The sequence below is a fragment of the Mandrillus leucophaeus genome, unplaced genomic scaffold (assembly GCF_000951045.1).
Source record: "Mandrillus leucophaeus isolate KB7577 unplaced genomic scaffold, Mleu.le_1.0 Scaffold811, whole genome shotgun sequence".
Lineage (NCBI taxonomy): Eukaryota > Metazoa > Chordata > Mammalia > Primates > Cercopithecidae > Mandrillus > Mandrillus leucophaeus.
This window is the reverse complement of record NW_012108820.1, coordinates 402,458-421,202: the sequence shown is the minus strand read 5'-3', so window position 1 is coordinate 421,202 and position 18,745 is coordinate 402,458. Positions and strand designations below refer to the sequence as shown.

Genomic DNA, 18,745 nt, shown 5'->3' with positions numbered 1-18,745 from the left:
TGTTTTAAAATAATTTTTAAAGATTTTGATTGCAAAATGAAAGAAACAAGGATAAGTTGTACTAATTCCAATGAAATATGGAGGCCATGGTTTTAGCAACATTCCTGGATCTCCTCTTGCTTAAATGTCCAGCTCCTGGCACACGGAAACATCCCACATTAGAGCTTCCTGAGGTCTGAATCACCCCATTTCTTTAACTGTGTCTTGTTTTGCTACCTTCCTGATGCTGAGTTCAGTTTTAGTGTCCATTTGTTCACCCTTAGCTCTATTTTCAGGTTATATTCTGTTTGCCTTCTCTACCATGATACAGTGATTCTGTCAGATAATCATAAACCGCTTCCTTCAGTAAGTCCTGGGACACTTTTACTCCCCTATCTCCCTACCTTCCCAGAAAGTCTTGAGACTTACTGAAGAAAGCAGTCTTTACCAAGGAGAACCAGGTATCGAAGCATGGTTACTGAAGATGAAATACAGAGCTGAGCACTTGTTCACAAGGGGAAATGGACTCAAAACTTTTCCTGCAGAAAATTCTGACTTTGCCTGCAGGTGTCTCCCTCCTCGTTAAGATGGCCTTCTATCAAAGCAAGAGTCCTGATTGGGAACCCTCATTTCCATTATGTTAATAGATGAACAGCTTTACCACCTGCTGGTCTAACTTCTAATACTCGTGGTTCTATTCTTAATCAGCAATATGGGATACTTGTACACTCCAAGGATCAGCAAACTTTCTGTAAAAGGTCAGATGATAAGTATTTTAGTCTTTGTTAGCCATATGACCCCTGTCCCAACCACCCAGCTCTGCTGCTGTAGGGCAGAAGCAACCATTGACAGTGTGAAAATGAGTGGAAATGACTGTATTCTAATAAAACTTTACAAAAATGAGCAGCAGGCAGGATTCAGCCTGTGGGCCATTGTTTGCCGTCCCCTTCTCTAGCCTTTGTTAGACAAACTGTTAGTCTGTTCAGCTATCATCAAAAGCTGGGCTGAGAAAAGTGCTATTTATGGAATATGATAAGAACGGCCCACTGTATGCAATGGATCTAGAGCAGATTATAGATCTACTCCTCTAAGTAATCTAAGTTATAAGAATCACTTTCTGGATCTGATTCCCTCTTTTGCGTTAATTTTTTTTTTTCTTTTTGTATTAGGCAGGTAGACCTACTGCTGTAAGTCTGCTTTGTCTATAGTAGAAATGCCAAATAGGCTGGCATGGTGGCTCATGCCTATAATCCTACCTCTTTGGCAAGAGGTTTGCTTGAGCGCAGGACTTCAAGGTTATAGTGAGCTATGATGCACTCCAGCCTAGGTGACAGAGACGCTGTCCCAAAAAGAAAATGCCCAATAGGAAGAAGGGCCTCCTATAGCTGCTGATTTCAAGGAAAGGGTGTCTCAATTCTAATGACCAGTGGGGATTAGCTACATGGAAAAATACAGGCAGTGGATAAAGACAAGCTGTTGAGCAAGACATGATAGAAATTCTCAAAAAGGCTTATCTTTGCTCTTTCTTGCCTTTTTGTGTGTCGTTCTAGTCTCTAATTTTATTCAACTAATAGTTGTTAAATGTCTATTATGTGCAAGGCATGGTGCTATGCATTGTCTCCTGAGAATATCCTTCTATTAGAAAAAAAATGCCTGATATAAATGATTGGTATCTGTTTTCCTGCCATATATAGTCCATTCCCTGGCATGTAGGAGATGCTCAATAAATATTTGTGGCTAAATTAATATCTCACATTATAAATCAATAAATTTTTTTTTTTTTGGTAAATTGCTCTCTTGTGAATTCCATTATCATGCATCAGTGGATGAGTTTATAAATAAAACAAGCCATAGCTGCTGTCCAACCATGAGCCTAAGGTGATTCCAAATAGCCTGGGATGTCTAATGATTTTAACAAGATTACTAAGTATCTTTTCCTTTCTCATAGTGCCACATCCAGCACTTTAAATTAAATAAATACAATATAGGGATTTAGGAGAAAAGAAGTGAGGGCTAATATGAGGGTTAGAAACAGGCAACTGGCGACTAACAAAGCAGAACTTAGATTTCTTTTTGATCACCTACTAAGTTCTTGTTTCTGATGTTGCACTAGAACTTTTTAAATGGAAATACTGTGAAATTGTAGTTATTTATATTTACAGATGCAAAACTGAATCAGAGATTAAGTAATTTATTTGAGGGAAGCCCTGGTTTTCTCACTGTCTCTTTGTATCAGAAATAAAGTTGTGGTTTAGGAGACTTGATAGTTAGTCCGGTGTCCTATTTCTTTTGTCGTAAGTAAGATTATATATTCACTTGTATTATTTTTCATTTTCTCCCAATTGAGCCACTTCACTGTTGTACCAGATGAACATGACTTTGTAAGTAAGTCTTCATTCATTTTAAACAGTAGTCATTTTTTATTTCACTGTAATCTGTCTTATGCCAGCAATGACCTCTTAACCCGTTAGTATCAACTATCAATGTAAGCACGTTTGACTGAAGAAACTAACATTTTAAAACTCTCTTACATGCCAGGCACCATGTTGTTATCATCATTATCATTGCTAAGATTTATTGAATAAATACTAAGTGCCAGGCATTTACATACATTCTCTTATATATTCCTCACAATACTCTCTGAGGAAGATGTTATTACTGTCCTTAGGGTGACTTCAGTGAGGAAACTAAAACTTGTGGGTAAGGTTAAATGTTTTGTAAAGTATCAGAGCAAGCTATGATATGAACTCAGGGTATCTAACAAATTTATTTTTCACATCATTTAACCTTCCCAAAATGCTTCATGGTAGACTTATATTATAGTTGAGGTTATTATGAAAATAATAAATTGTACTAAACTAAGAAATGACCATATGCAGTGTTTTCCAAGCCTCTTTTAAAACCACGCTGTACAATGGAATATGCATTTTACATTTCAGCCCAATACACATGTACACATGTGTGTGACAGAAACAAAAATTGTGCCCTGTGATTTTTTTACTATTCTCTTTTTCATAATGGATCGTGACCTATAGCGTGAAAAGTGATGATATAATGTGATTCTGTCCTCAGTATATATTCTTAGTGTGACAGTATATTACACAATAAGCCAGTTTTTTTCTCACTTTTTCTAGCCATTCTATTCATTAACTTATTTAAAAACTACAAACATATTGAGTTTATTATGTCTCAGGTACAGTTTAGTTCCCAGGACATACAAAGATGAGAATGATTCCGTCCTTGCCCTTGGATTCAAATGGGCAAGACAGACAAAATTGTAATAAGTTGTGGTAAGTACTGTGCTATCTGTATGTGCTGTGGGAACACAGAGGAGCAAGCAGGTGATTCTCCTAGTGGATGTCTAAGAAAGGCTTCATAAAGAAGTGACTTCTGAAATAGGTCATATGGAATGAATGAGAATATCCCAGGCATAAGAGAGAAGGGCATACCTGTCAGACCGAACTGCATATGCAGAGTCAGGGAGGTTTGAAAGCGTTGAACTTGTTCCAGCAACAATAAGAAAGAAGTTTAGCATAGCAAGCATATAGGTGTATATAGAGAAGTGAGGTGGAGCCCATTGAAGACCTATGCACCTTGCTAAGGAGGTTAGACTTTCTTCTTATATGGTGAGAAACCTAGAGAGGTTCTGAATCTGGGATCTGTAAGACAGGATATTTGTGCTTTAGGATGACCATTCTATTGGCTGTTTAAAGGATGGTGTGGAGAAAAGAGAGATTAGAGTTAGGAAATCCTTTACATTGGTTCAAATGGGAAATAAGGACTTCAACTAAGACAGGAGTGATGGATATGGAAAAGATGGTCTAGATTCCAGAGTTCAATTCCATTCAGTTTGTGAAACATTTACTGACATTTACCATATAGCAGGCTGCTAAACACTGTGATACAAAAAAAAAAAAAAAAAGAACAAGAACTGATCTCTGATCTTGAGTTTTCTGTCTAGTGGGGAACAAAGACACACCAACAGGTCACTTCAGTATGATAATGGTTAAGTGTCAGTAATAAAGGCTTGCAAAAGGTATGAAAGGAGCAAAGATGGGTTCATAACCCACACTAAGGTTCATAAAGGCTTCCTGGGAGAGGAACGTCCAAGCGGAATCGAGGAGAATGAATGGGAGCTGGCCAAGGGAGGCAAAGGGCAAGGATGTGGCATACGGAGGGCTGGGGAGAGTCTGCCTGAGGGTCAGGGAACTACCAGGAACTGCACGGAGTCTCGTGCTGTTGACCTCCATGTGGATGAGGAGTGACATGAAGGAGCTTGAAGTTGGAGTGGAAAGTTCACCTGTGTTCCCGTATTGGAACTTGTGGATTCATATGGAGCCTCTAAGAAATGCAAAGGAAGCTTGGACTTTATCCTGTTGATGGTAGAGAGCCCACTGAAGTGTTTTAAAACATGAGGATGATGTGGGCAGCCTTGTGGCTTAGGTGGCTTATTCTGGTAATTGATGAGATAATAGTAGCTCACTTTCGTTGAATGCTTACAATGTGCCAAGCTATGTTGGAAGCATTATACATGTATCACCTTGTTGAAACAACCCTGCTATTATTAGCCTTATTTCACAGGGAGGTTACTGACACACAGAGAGATTAAGTAACTTGCTCAAATTTACACAGGCAGCGGCAGAATGAGGACTTAATCCCCAGTGATCTGACTGTAACCCACAGTGATACTTCTAGGTAGGTAGATGTGAGAGAGTGGCTGGACTGTAGGGAAGACAGGATCATGAGCTACCCTGCGGTAACAGAGAGGAGGTCACTGATGAGTCGGTTTGGGCTGCCACAGCAAAATACCACAGACTGGGCGGCGCAAGCAACAGAAATTGTCTCACAGCTGTGGAGGCTGGAAGTCCTCCAGGTCCTATCAGGATTGGGTTCTGGTGAGGACGCTTTTCTGGGCTATGTATGGCCTTTTTTTTTTTTTTTTTAAAGAGACTGGGTCTCTGTCACCCAGGCTGGAGCACAGTGGTGTGATCACAGCTTGCTGCAACCTCGAATTCCTGGGCTCAAGTCATTTTCCTGCCTCAGCCTCCTGAGGAGCTGGGACCACAGGTGTGTACCATCATGTCTGACTATTTTATTTTCTTGTAGAGCTGGGGTCTCACTATGTTGCCCAGGCTGGTCTCAGACTCCTGGCCTCAAGTGATCCTCCCACCTCGGCCTCCCAGAATACTGGGATTACAGGTGTGAGCCCCTGTGCCCAGCTCTAGTCTCTTCTTATAAGGGCACTGATCCTATCAGATCAGGGCTCCACCTTTGACCTCACTGAACCTTAATTACTCCTTAGAGGTCACATCTCTAAATCCAGTCACATCAGGGATTAGGACATACGAACTTGTGGGGACACAAATATTCAGTCCATGACAGCGACAATTCTGGAGAATATTTGGAGATAAAATCAGCACAAGTTGGTAATCGATTTGATGTGGGGAGTGGGGTGGAAGGAGGAGTTTAGGATTTCTCTTAGGTTTCTCACCAAGACGCAGAGGAGGGGCTGGCCTGGGGGGAGAGTGAACAGCAGTTCGGTTGAGGTTACTGTGGCTCAGCACTTGGAAAGCTTCCAGGAGATAGTTGCGATGCGGATGTGAAGAGAGGCAGCGATGTGTGTGGATGGCAGTAGAAGCCACAGGCTGGGTCACATCACCTAGGGAAGACATGTAGAGTGAAAAGACATGTAGGACTGCCAAGGTGGAAAAATATTTACGAGGCAAGCAGAAGAAAGCAAAGGGAGACTTAAGAAATAACATCCCTTTATCCCTGAACCTAAAGGAAGAGAGAATTCGAAGCAATAGGGAGTGGTTGACACATTCTGCGGCCTCTTTGTATCAGATTGTATTCTTAGGTGAGAAAAGGGAACAGCTTAGAATCATAGCTTTTTATTGCCCAATAGGACCAAAGAGATGATTCTATGATTCCTTATTCTACACACAAGGAAGCTGAAGCCCTGCAAAGCCTTGTGATTTGTCTCTTTCATGGTAGAAACAGGACTAGAATTTAGGTCTCCTAAGCCATTTGACTTCAATCCAGTGCTTTTTACAATGTATCAAATAAAATCCACCATTGTGGGGTTTGAAAATTGGGTCTATGTTATAAAAAGAAAATTACACTAAATGGAGAAAGAAGCGTTCAAGTTTTATTTGTATATGCATTTGGGGAGAGGAAGACATAGTATAGTATAGAAAATGCCAAAGACTTTGTCTAAGAGGAGAGAATACCAGTGTTGACCTTGAATGGTGATGATGAGATTGACTAGTGGAAGAGGGCCTAGAGACAGGGATTCTGTCCTTACCATATTCACAGTGGAAATGGCATGTTACCAGTGGCTCCTGTTGTGCCCTGAGCACACTTAAAACGAATTTCTTTTTAGAGACAGGGTCTCACTCTCTCGCCCAGGCTGAGTGCAGTTGCACAATCATAGCTTACTGCAGCCTCAAACTCCTGAGCTCAAGGGATCTGCCTGCCTCAGCCCCTGGAATAGCTGGACTGCAGGCGGGTGTCACCATGCCCCTGAGCACACATTTTTAAATGTGACTCCTTCTTATGTTTTTTTCCTATCATTGACTAACCCCACATTAGATATATAGTAGTACTGTATTAGAAAATTTAAGTCAGTACCTTATTACAGGCTTGAAGCTAACAAACTTCATTACTTGGAGAGAGGAGTGGGTTCTTTTACAGGATATCAAAATTGCCTTCAGCTGCGGTGACTCCCTTATGTGAAAATTTCTGTGAGTAACAGACAGTTTATCTTAGAATTCAGTTAATGGAGTATATATTGGGTATCTACTATAAATGAACCACAGTGTTAAGCACTTCAGGAGGTATTAATGAATTGAACAGAGTCCCTATGTGAGACATGTATGGCCTGTTGCTAGAGTGAAGGAACATGATGTGAACCTTTAGACTCACAAATATTTTAATGGAGTCAGTGTAGTCAATAGGGCCAGTACATCCTCTTCAGTACTTACTGAAAATATGAGCTGACTTCGGGCTATATTTATCACTTTCAAATTTTAAAAAACACAAACTAAAGCAAGTTGAACCACCATCATGGTTTATATGTTAATTGCTTTCTTGTTTTTACTAGCTGAATAAGCATGAATTTAACGCAATATAAAAGGCTACTATTTTTTCATTTTATAACTTTATGGTATGAAAACGTATATGCTGATATTTAAAATAGTAAACATATGCACAACGTGCGGATACTTTTACTCGGAGTTTATATTTTTGGTATATTTTAATGTATCAATTAATATAGAATTATACAGAATAACTGATTCCCCAACAGACACATCTTTAGTACCAGGCCATTAATAGAATTTTTATGTAGTATATGCATACTACAAAGAGTACATTCTATGGAAAATAAACCAAGCTAGATTTCTAGATTCCTAGCATGGTTTATTTAATGCAAGTATTAAATTAAAAAGTCTGGTTAGCATGCAGTTAGCATCATAAAAAGAATTTCCACATACAACTATGTTAGTATACATTTCTGCATTAAGGACAGCCCTCTACAAAATTACGAAGTATGGGCCGGGCGCGGTGGCTCAAGCCTGTAATCCCAGCACTTTGGGAGGCCGAGACGGGCGGATCACGAGGTCAGGAGATCGCGACCATCCTGGCGAACACCGTGAAACCCCGTCTCTACTAAAAAATACAAAAAACTAGCCGGGCGAGGTGGCGGGCGCCTGTAGTCCCAGCTACTCGGGAGGCTGAGGCAGGAGAATGGTGTGAACCCGGGAGGCGGAGCTTGCAGTGAGCTGAGATCCGGCCACTGCACTCCAGCCCGGGCTACAGAGCAAGACTCTGTCTCAAAAAAAAAAAAAAAAAAAAAAAATTACGAAGTATGTAGGTATCTTGGCACAACCCATAACATTTTTTATTCCAAATATTAGAACTCTTATCACTGAAGGCATTTCATGAAAAGTTTGATCCGTAATTCTGCACTAGTGAAGACTTTCAGTAGAATGGGCACCTTATTACATTCATCTTTATTTTCCTATTTCCTACCAGGGTCATGGAAATTAGCATGTTCTCAATGAAAGTTTATTAAATGAATGCTTTCTGCTGAAAGTAAACATTAAGAAGAAATTTTCACCATCAATTATGTTACCATAGTGCTATTATCACAAGAGAATTCATTTAGCAACCCTTTATTGAACATCATCTGTGTGTAGACAAGTGTGTTAGCACTAGGAATATAAAACTTAATAAGACCAGCCTTTAAGCAGTGGGATTGGGGAACAGTGGATGGAAGAGGCAAAAGAACTTCAAACAGCTGTGATAAGGGGAAAGATAGTAATGCTATCACGGAAATGTCTACAAACAAGGTAGTGTTATGCTGTTAGAAAAATGCAGAGTGCTGTGGGAGCCCAGAAGAGAAATTAATTCCAGTTGGAGGTAGGAGTGTTTGTCAAGATTTCATATGTTAAGTGGCTTTTGAGTTAAACTTTGAATATCTCACTGGCATCTTGGGCATCTCTAATCCACTGTGTCCCTATGTGTATTCATAATTTATTCATCATTTTCCCCTTCCATTCATCCCCAGCCTGCATGTCTGATAGTCTTGAACATAATTACTGATACTGCCGTTCACCCCTGGGTCCTTCCTTTTAGAAAATGCTAGATTAGGCCGGGTGTGGTGGCTCACACCTGTAATCCCAGCACTTTGGGAGGCTGAGTTGAGTAGATCACTTGAAACCAGGAGTTCCGTATCAGCCTCGGCAACATGGTGAAACCTCGTCTCTACAAAAAATACCAAAAAAAATTAGCTAGGCGTGTTGGCACATGCCTGTGGTCCCTGCTACTTGGGAAGCTGAGGTGGGAGGATCACCTGAGCCCATAAGGTTGAGGCTGCAGTGAGCCGTGATTGCGCCATTGCACTCCCACCTGGGTGGCACAGTAAGACCCTTTCCCCAAAAAAAACAAAAAAGAAAGAAAGAAAATAAGAAAATGCTAGATTCATTTGACTCCTTTTCTTTCCCCTCCAATATTTATTTGGTCATTGTAGTTATGTGAAGTTTTGAATAATTTCCAATTTTTTTTACAATTTATATAGTTTGTACATAATGAAAAGCTTATCAAAAGTGTTTGAGTATATCAGTCTACTAATCAAATATTTTTTAAATTTTTAAATTATACACAGAAATGTCCTATTTTGAAACAATTCACTCATTTTTTTCACATTAAAAAGTTCAGTTTTGATTTCAAAAAATCAGAAAATCATAAAGTATTATAGGGAAGCTATTCTGGTATACAATTATGACAGTATTTTTTATTTTAAATGATACTGTCCTAAGAATGTATTTCTGTTCATTTGTGCTTATCGCTACAGAACCCTAAAATTGTAGCATTACTGCAGTGTTTCTAGAGAGTAATACGTTTCTGCTGCCATTTGGAGGAGCCTGCATCACAGAGTAATGAGTTGAGTCTGACTTACAAAGATACCTCCTTTGAAATTCAGACCCCCCAGAAGAATTTGCAGTCAAATTCCTATAATTAATGAATTGTGTCTTCTAGATTCCTTTAAGTACTACATCTGATGGAAGTTACAATTGTAACTTAATTATTTTGTAGAGATTCTGATGGTGTGCTTACACCACTGAAACAAAAGATATTCTGAAAACTGAAAGTGAAACTGTCAGCCCTTGGCATCTGTAGTTAACAAACTACTTGAGTTTTGTTGCTAGATATCTAGATAATTGTGAGAATAAGCCAAGAGTGTGGGAGGCTTGCTTTGCTCTTCTAATGAAATGGCTTAAGTTTTGCCAAAATCCATGAAGGGTAATCACGGTCTCTTTTAATCTCAAGTTTTAAATAATACCCACAAATAACTTATTCTTTCGAGTGGTCTTTGGAATTAGAGAAAGCAGAACTATATTAAAATATATTTCTTTCACTTTTTTCCTGATCCTTACACCAGAGTCACGGAGTCACTAAGAATTAGCAAAGTTCATTGGTAAGAGATTTACCCTTCTGATATCTTGCTCTGGTGAAATACTAGAAAAATGTCTTAAGAAGTAAAAGGCAGATGTGAGAGTTAAAGGAAATTTCAGTTAATTAGCAGAGTTACGTTAAAATAATCCTACCATGATCATGAAGTCTTGAATTCTAACTTTGCCTTTGCTGGTATAATCCTAATTAGATATTTTACTTGATTTTTGGATTTTCATAATAAATAACCCAACTTCTGTCAACAAAATGAAGACTTTGCATTTAGAATTGCCTTCAAAATGCAATCAATTCCGATGTCATTACGAAAAGTAACTGAACGGTCTCTAAAAGCTACGTTGAACATTTATCTCTGAGATGTCCTTGCATTCTATTGCAGTTATTTTCCAACATGTACGGGGGAAGAAAGGTATTTCCTACTTTGATCATTTATCAACACACTTGCACTAATACCCGTAAACAGTCCCACCTCTGCCTGGCATTGTTTTATACTTGCTGTCATCACATTCATTCTTCAAGTTTTAGCTCAAAGTCAGTTCTTTGAAGTCATGCTTACTCTCCCATCATAAACTTGCAAAATTAGGCCTGAAGCTATTTTATTTCCTCTCAAGTAATATCTGCTATTCAGGTATATATCAACACAGAAACAGCCTCAGGTGTAGTCTTAGGGTGTAGACAGCTGAGTTTATCCTACACTACATTTACTAAAAGCAAATATAAACATACTAATCCATTAAATTATTTTAATATAGATAAACTCATTAAAATTGTAGGAATGTAAATATTAACTATTAGGATACTATAAAAATATAAAGTAATACTTCTAAAATACCTATACTCTTCATTTGTTAAGACTCCTTAATCCTAAACTATGTTCATTTACTGCTTAGGTAATCTTAGTTTTCTGTAGACTCAAATAGATTTAAATGTTTTTTTGTAAACCTGCTTGTGGCTTCAAAACCACTAGGCACTATGCCAGCTATTAAAAGTAGATTTTTATTCTACAGCTTAATTGTCCATAATAAAACTTGGCCATTTAGGCCAGGTGCGGTGGCTCACGCCTGTTATCCCAGCACTTTGGGAGGCTGAGGCGGGTGGATCACAAGGTCAGGAGTTCGAGACCAGCCTGGCCAGCATGGTGAAACCTCATCTCTACTAAAAATTAAAAAATTAGCCGGGCGTGGTGGTGCACGCCTATAGTCCCAGCTACTTGGGAGGCTGAGGCAGGAGAATCGCTTGAACCCAGGAGGCGGAGGTTGCAGTGAGCCAAGATGGCGCCATTGCACTCCAGCCGGGCAACAGAGCGAGACTCCGTCACAAAAAAAAAAAAAAAAAAAAAAAAAAGCCGTTTTTCGCTAATCCTGGAAGAGGGCTTTCTCACACTCATATTACTTTTTTAAGTTGTCAAACTTTCTACATTGTTTTTTGTCTTACCAAAATCAAAATAAAACAATGCAGAATAAAATGACTAGATATATCAAACACTTCCTTGTGATTGTGCATTCCTAATCAGAATAAGATTTTCCACCTTCTAGCTACTCTTATTCTTTTAAATTTGAATTTATGAAAATATATATAATGAATGCACACATTTATTCATGAGCCTGACTTTTGAACATGACTATTTTTAAAAGGCCTATGATACTATTTTTTGAGAATTGATTTATGTGAAAAATCTTACAAGAATATGAAAATGAAAGCACATTAGGTAATATATTTAGCGAATTGCCTTTATTTAAGAAGAAGGAATTGCATGAAATTAGAACTCCCCCAGAAAATACAGAATATAGAACCATCATCTCTGTGGAGTATGGCCCTTATCTATTTAATGGTGTATTGGTAGAGTGCTTAACACGGGGGCACAAAAAGATGGCCATTTAATAATAGCTTTTAATAACCGGGAGATGAACTTCCTTTGATATGAAGAAGTAACCAAAATTGTGCTTTTATTCTCATTGTTCCTAAGGGTGTAGGAAGCAGAGCATTTAATACAGTGCTTAAATAAGAAAGCTGCACACAAAGTCAGAAGTGTACCACGTAGAAAGATGATTACATGAAGGATATGTAAGTAGACCCCTATGTGTCAGCGTGTGGATGCAAATTGATAAACACTCACTGAAATTGCTTGTCAGAAAGCTAAGTGATCATAAAGACGCGGAGGTTCAAGGTGAGAAAGTCATCTTAGACTAAGTAAAATGAGAATCCAATTGTGCATTAAGACAGTTTTGCAATACCTAAAAGTTTTCACTAGCATTTGGAAATTCGTAAGTGAATTTTGTAGAGAATGAGAACTTGAATCATTATTACTTTCTTTCTTTCTTTCTTTTTTTTTTTAAATAAAGAAAAGGTCTTGCTATGTTGACCAGGCTGGGCTTAAACTCCTGGCCTCAAGTGATCCACCCATCTGGGCCTTCCAAAGTGCTGAGAGTAACAGGCATGAGCCATTAGTGTACTTGTTTAAGCAGAGCGAGGCTTCCAGGCAATGCCTCAGGCTTCTTTATCCCTCCTACTCTTTCGTGAGTCATCACAACCAGTGTGCTGTCCTTCAGTTACAAAGAAATCGCTGTTGACCCATCAAGGGGGAATGCACTGGGTTTGTAATAATCTGTTCTGCTTTCTCTCGTCTACCTCCTACCAAAGCCCATGCCTTTATAAACTTCTAGGCAGACTAGGGAACTGTTGCTGCTGGCTGTAGATCAGGATTGGCATCACCAGACCTAGAGATAAAATGCATGACCTTTAGCCTCATGAATACAAGCACTGATTCAGGTGGTAAAGTATTTACATTTGGTTTTGGTGTCTTAAAGTCTTCTTATTTACATATTTTATCTAATCTTCCCACATCTACAGTTTTCTGCTGCCTAGTAACTTGCACTTTCTGCTCTTGGTCCATGAGAGCGCACTCTGGGAAAGGTAATATAGGAAAGAAGTTGACGTGATTAAGAGCAGGGGCTTTGGAAATCAGACTCAGAGTAGCTCGAGGCCTGGTTCTGCCACTGAGTAAATATGTCATCTCAGACGTATTTATATGTCTCATAAAGTGAGGCATTTATGAACATCGTTTTCTCAGTGTTCTCATCTATAAAATGGGGATAATGCATACCTCCCAGAATCCTGTAGAGGTTAAACAAGGTAATGTATTTACGGTGCCTAGTACACTGCCTAGCATATGCAAATGTATATTAGATAGCCAAAATGAAAAAGGAACTAGGCTTGTTTACACTAAGACTGGTGCGTTTAACACAAGGATAATGTCTTATCCCACAAAAATTCACTTTTTTGACAGAATATAAAGACATCATCTCTAGTTGTGGAATGAGAAATAGTACACAGTTGGTGGAAAGAGGCCATGTTTGAAATGGGCCTGACCCAGGACTTTTATAATCATATACTCTTAGGTACATGCCTGTGCTGCTTAATGCAGAACTACAGACCTTTAATAACTTCTTTTTGCTGCTTAAGACTTGGCTATGTCCTAGGATGAAGGAGTCTAGCTCTTTTGCCCAGGCTGGAGTGCAGTGGCATTCACTACAACCCCCACCTCCCGGGTTCAAGCGATTCTTCTGCCTCAGCCTCCTGAGTAGATGGGATTACAGGTGCACACCACCATGCCCAACTAATTTTTATTTTTAATAGAGACAGGGTTTCGCCATGTTGGCCTGGTTGGTCTCCAACTCCTGACCTCAAGTGATCTGCCCGTCTTGCCCTCCCAAAGTGCTGGTCTGAGCCACCGCACCTGGCCCTATTATTATTTTCTATACTATGTATTAGAGTCCTGATACTACCAGTGCCATAACAAATGACACACAAACTTGGTGGCTTAAAACGACAGAAATTGATTCTTCACAGTCCTGGAGGCCAGAAGTTCTGGAGGCTCTGAGGGAGAAACCATCCCGTACATCTCTCCTGCCTTCTGGTTGTAGACAGTCCTTGGCACTCCTTGACTTGTAACTGCATCTATGCTTCCCGCTTCGTAAGGCCCTCCCCTCTGTGTCTGTCTCACAGTTCCCTGTACCTTTCTTTTGTAAGGACACATGTCATTGGATTTAGGGTCCATCCTAAACCAGGGTGATCTTATCTAAGATTCTTTATTACATTTGCAAAGACCTTTTTTTCTTTTCTCCCAAGAGAGGGAGTCTCACTCTGTCACCCAGGTGGAGTGCAGTGACACGATCATAGCTCAGTGCAGCCTTGAACTCCTTGGGCCTGAGCAATCCTTCTGCCTCAGCCTCTCAAGTAGCTGGAACTTCAGGTGCATGCCACCACACCTAGCTAATTTTTTATTGTTTCTAGAGACAGGGATCTCAATATGCTGCCTGGGTTGGTCTTGAACTCCTGGGCTCCAGCGATCCTCCCACCTTGGCCTGTCAAAGTTCTGGGAGTACAGGTGCACACCACTGCACCTGGCCCCATTTTTCCAAATAAGGTCACATCCACAGGTTCCAGGTTAACACATGGACATATCTTTTTGAGGGGGCCACCATTTGGCCCACTACACACTAGGTAAGAGAAGAACCGGAATCTGAAAGAATGGAAGAATGGGAGGATGAGCTGGTATGGGAAACTCTCCATCCTGGAAGATTCCATCTGGGGGGAACACTAGAGCTTCACTGCCCATATGTTGTCATGGGACCGCTGAAATTAATTTTCTAGGTACAATTAAGCACCTGCCCAATGGGCGAGTCTTCATCTTTAGCTGCAGGAGCACAGCAGTTGGGATTTGCCCGATTGTCTTTTTCAAGTGTGTCGATGCTATTTAGTTCCCAGGGTTTGCTAACTATATTTGGGTAAAGAGCAAGCAGGGGAGCTAAAAGTACCTTCATGTAGTGTGGGCCTGGGAGCCCGTGATGGAGTGTTCTAACAAGAAAGTGCTATAGAAGATTTCAGCAGCTATCAGTATTAGTCCCTCAATTGCCTCACCACCACCACCCTCTTTTCAGCAGGCATTTACTGGGCCTCAAGTGTGTGTGATTAGAAATTTGGTTAATAGGCTGGGCGCAGTGGTTCATGCCTGTAATCCCAGCACTTTGGGAGGCCGAGGCAGGCGGATCACGAGGTCAGGAGTTCAAGACTAGCCTGGCCAACATGGTGAAACCCAGCCTCTACTAAAACTACAAAAAAATTAGCTGGGTATGGGGGTGCACACCTCTAATCCCAGCTACTCGGGAGACTGAGGCAGGAGAATTGCTTGAACCAGTACCCAGGAGGCAGATCTTGCAGTGAATAAAGATCATGCCACTGCACTCCAGCCTGGTGACAGAGTGAGACTCAGTCTCAAGAAAAAAAAAAGAAAGAAATTTGGTTAACAAGTGAAATCAGTGGTTAACAAGTTTTAAAATAAGGTTATATTTGGACATTTTTTGTTTTTCTTTGAATGGAGTACTGGAAATTGACTACAGGGGCTGAGAAAGGAAAGATTAAAGAAATCATCTAATTTTATTCACCATTGTAGTTTGACTTGTGACCACAGAAAGAACAGGGCTAATACCAGGGCAATTTGCCTGAGACTTGGAACTAGTAACTCTACCTAAAATGGTTTGAAATGGTAGTTAGTTCAAGAAAAATCTAGAGTGGTAGAGAGCTGTGACTTCAGGATAAATTTTTCTACCAACTTGCATAGCAAGCTGCCGACCAAAGCAGTGAGTATTGCACCAATTTTTTGAAATCAAAACTCGTGTTCATCAAATCTCTAAACCAAGATATCCTCCACGTTGGTTACTTCATGATTCCTTTTCGCATCTATGGTTCTTCTCACAGTTTCTATTTAGGTGATGTTTAATTAGCCCATTATTTCATATATTTCATCACTGCTTACCTTTTGAGGTGCTTTAATTGATTTTTATAAAGATCAAAATTTTGAGGAAGCCAATGACATGATCTAAATGCTGACTTGGGTGGGTACAATCTCTTTGTTATATAGAATAACTTCTTGTTGTCATGGTAAGAAGAGATGAGAATTAAGTGCATGGTTTCCAGGAGAGAAGTTTGTGGGTATAAACTGGATCAAGATATCATTGCTTCAGAGCAAGGGTCAGCAAACCCAGCCCCCTGCCTGTTTCTATATGGCCTACAGGCTAAAAAGGGTTGTTACACTTTAAAAGGTGGGGAAAAAATCAAAAGAATATTTCATGACACATGAAAAGTTTATGAAATTCAAATTTCAGGGTCCACAAATAAAGTTTTATTGGAACACACCTATGCATGTGTGGATTGTGGAGGGCTGCTTTTGCCCTACAGTGGCAGAGTTTATAGTTGGAACAGAAACCATATGGGGCCCAGAAACTCTAAAACATCTGCCCTCTGGCCCCTTGCAGAAAAAGTTGGCTGACCACCGCTGTAGAGCCTGTGTTTGATACAATTGCTGATTTTTGAACCTTAGTACTGTATAATGAGAACTTGAGTGTGTCCCCTCAAGTTCCAGTTTCACCTGAGGAAAGTAGCGACTCACTGTATCAAATATGAATGGCAAAACCACAATTACTTTTGCACCAAGTGTACTAGCAGCCACGCTTCCCTTCCGCGCACCAGGGGTGGAGTACAAGCCCTTGTCAGCTGGGCGATGCTCCGTGGTACTCAGAAAATGGCCCATAACCAAACAGGCCAGGCAGGTAAGCCACAAGCTGAATAGGACCGTGCCACCAGCCCACTGACAGACACCCAGTGCCACCAGTGCTGGAAATTATTTCTAAGTTGTCCTTGCATCTTTGCAACATAATCTCAAGGGTCATGGCCCTGGAAAGAATTTTCTGGTTGGCCACAATGCCCATACCTAGTTGTTACAGATAATAGGGAAGTGAGGCAGACACTTAACTCACTCTTAATTTGCTGCTTTTCAGCTCATCCCTCTCATCATGATGCACAAAGAGATCTCACCTAAATGACAAACCCTGCTAGGCAACCGGAGAGTAAATATCAGACATCTTTTTTGCTTCTCTAAGTGTGGTCCATGGACCAGCAGCATCAGTGTCCTCTGGAAGCAGATCAGACGTGCAGACCCAGACCTAACCTAATCAGAATTTGCATTTTAACAAGATCTCCAGGTGATTTGCTTATGTGTTAAAAATTGACAAGCAGTGCAAATGAAGTTCTAATTTGACAGGATTTCAGGCAGTATTATGAAGTGAAAGGAAGTATTTAGGCAGTTTGGGCACATATATTTTTGGCCCTAGGAGGTTACCCATAAGCATGACAGATCTGCCTGGCAATCTGTGCCTCTGAGTAATGCCTGCTTTTTACAATTTCTTTCTTTCTTAAGCCCTCAGATTTACAACTCCAAAATTATAGCATTCCCCTTGATAGCACGCTAGGAGCCCTGATGGTCAAAGTGGATGGTGAGACAGTGGCCATCTAGATGTGTGGGTGGTTTGTAAATAACAGCTTGCCCATGTAGGTCACAGAGCCAAAAATTATTTTAAAAGGACAAAGGTGAGTTATTGACCTCTAATATAAATTCAGAAATGGAAGCTTAATATGAACCCAGTCACACTTGGATTCAAATTTTAGTTCTGTCTCTTCTTTTGTGATTTTTATCTTCCTGAGCCCAAATGTTCTCATCTCTAAAACGGGGTTAATAATCTAAGAGATAATCTATGTAAAGGACGTACCGTAGTGCCCAGCCAGGACTATGTGCTTCATTAATTGTAGCTATCATGTGTTTTAATTTGCTGCATTAGGTGGACATGGTTCCTTATGCTTTAGTTCACTAAAGTGTTCCACATTATCAACTCATTTTGCAGTGGGATTGTTAGAACCACTAATGCTGAATGGTCTATGTTGAGTTTTAGAATTACAGATTCTTAGGCATTCAACTTCTCTTTCTGCCTCCAGTTTCTGTACTATGAGGCATCATAGAGTACAGTTTATATCATGAGGTCAGTTTGATAAATTGCAATCATGAATGTTGGAGAGATAAAAGTACATATTTGAAAAACTGCTGAATCCACTAAAGATATTCCTTAAATATGACTTCTGGAATATTGTCATTACTGGCCACAATAGAAAAATATCAGCAGAACCTTTCATAAGACAGAAGTGATTACTTTTAGGTATTATAAACCTTCTAAAATTTACTTCCAACAGTCTTTAGTGGTAAAGATAAACAGATCTCTCCAAGCACAGGGCAGTGGTTGGTTTCTTTTTGTTTGTTTGTTTGTTTGAGACTGAGTCTCTCTCTCTGTTGCCCAGGCTGGCATGCAGTGGTGCGATCTTGGCTCACTGCAACCTCTGCCTCCTGGGTTCAAATGATTCTCATGCCTCGGCCTCCTGAGTAGCTGGGACTGCAGGTGTGAGCCACCAACACCTAGCTACCTAGCTAATTTTTTTTTTTTTTTTTTGCATTTTTAGTAGAGCCTGGTTTTTGCCATGTTGCCCAGCCTGGTCTTGAACTCCTGGGCTCAAGCAATCCACTCACCTCGGCCTCCCAAAGCGCTGGGATTATAGGCATGAGCCGCTGCACCTGGCCCGCGGTTAGTTTCTTAATCATGTCCTATAACTGGTCATTTGTCCACTTTTCCTTTGAGAATATGTCACCTTTTAGCGTTGATTCCAAAAAATGTGAATTGAAATTATTTTCACAGCTAAAATGTTTTGGCCAGCATGCCCATGAAGTTATTAAAATAAATTATTTATTGAAAAGCAAGATAGGTTTTCCATTTACCATTTTAATTTTTATTGTCTTGTAAATTAAAGAACACAGTTATAAAGTAGAGACCCAGCTAATAAAGCTTAAACAAGTTGTTAATAAATGAACTGGGTGCATAAAATCCTTAAACCACATCTTCATTAGCAGTGAGGC

General features: G+C 40.0%; 1 protein-coding gene across 4 annotated transcripts in view; it reads left to right on the top strand.

Annotated features, from left to right (window-relative positions):
* HMGB1 (high mobility group box 1) overlaps nucleotides 1–18,745 on the top strand; it is a 170,622-nt gene that overhangs the window by 42,928 nt on the left and 108,949 nt on the right. The window lies entirely within an intron of this gene.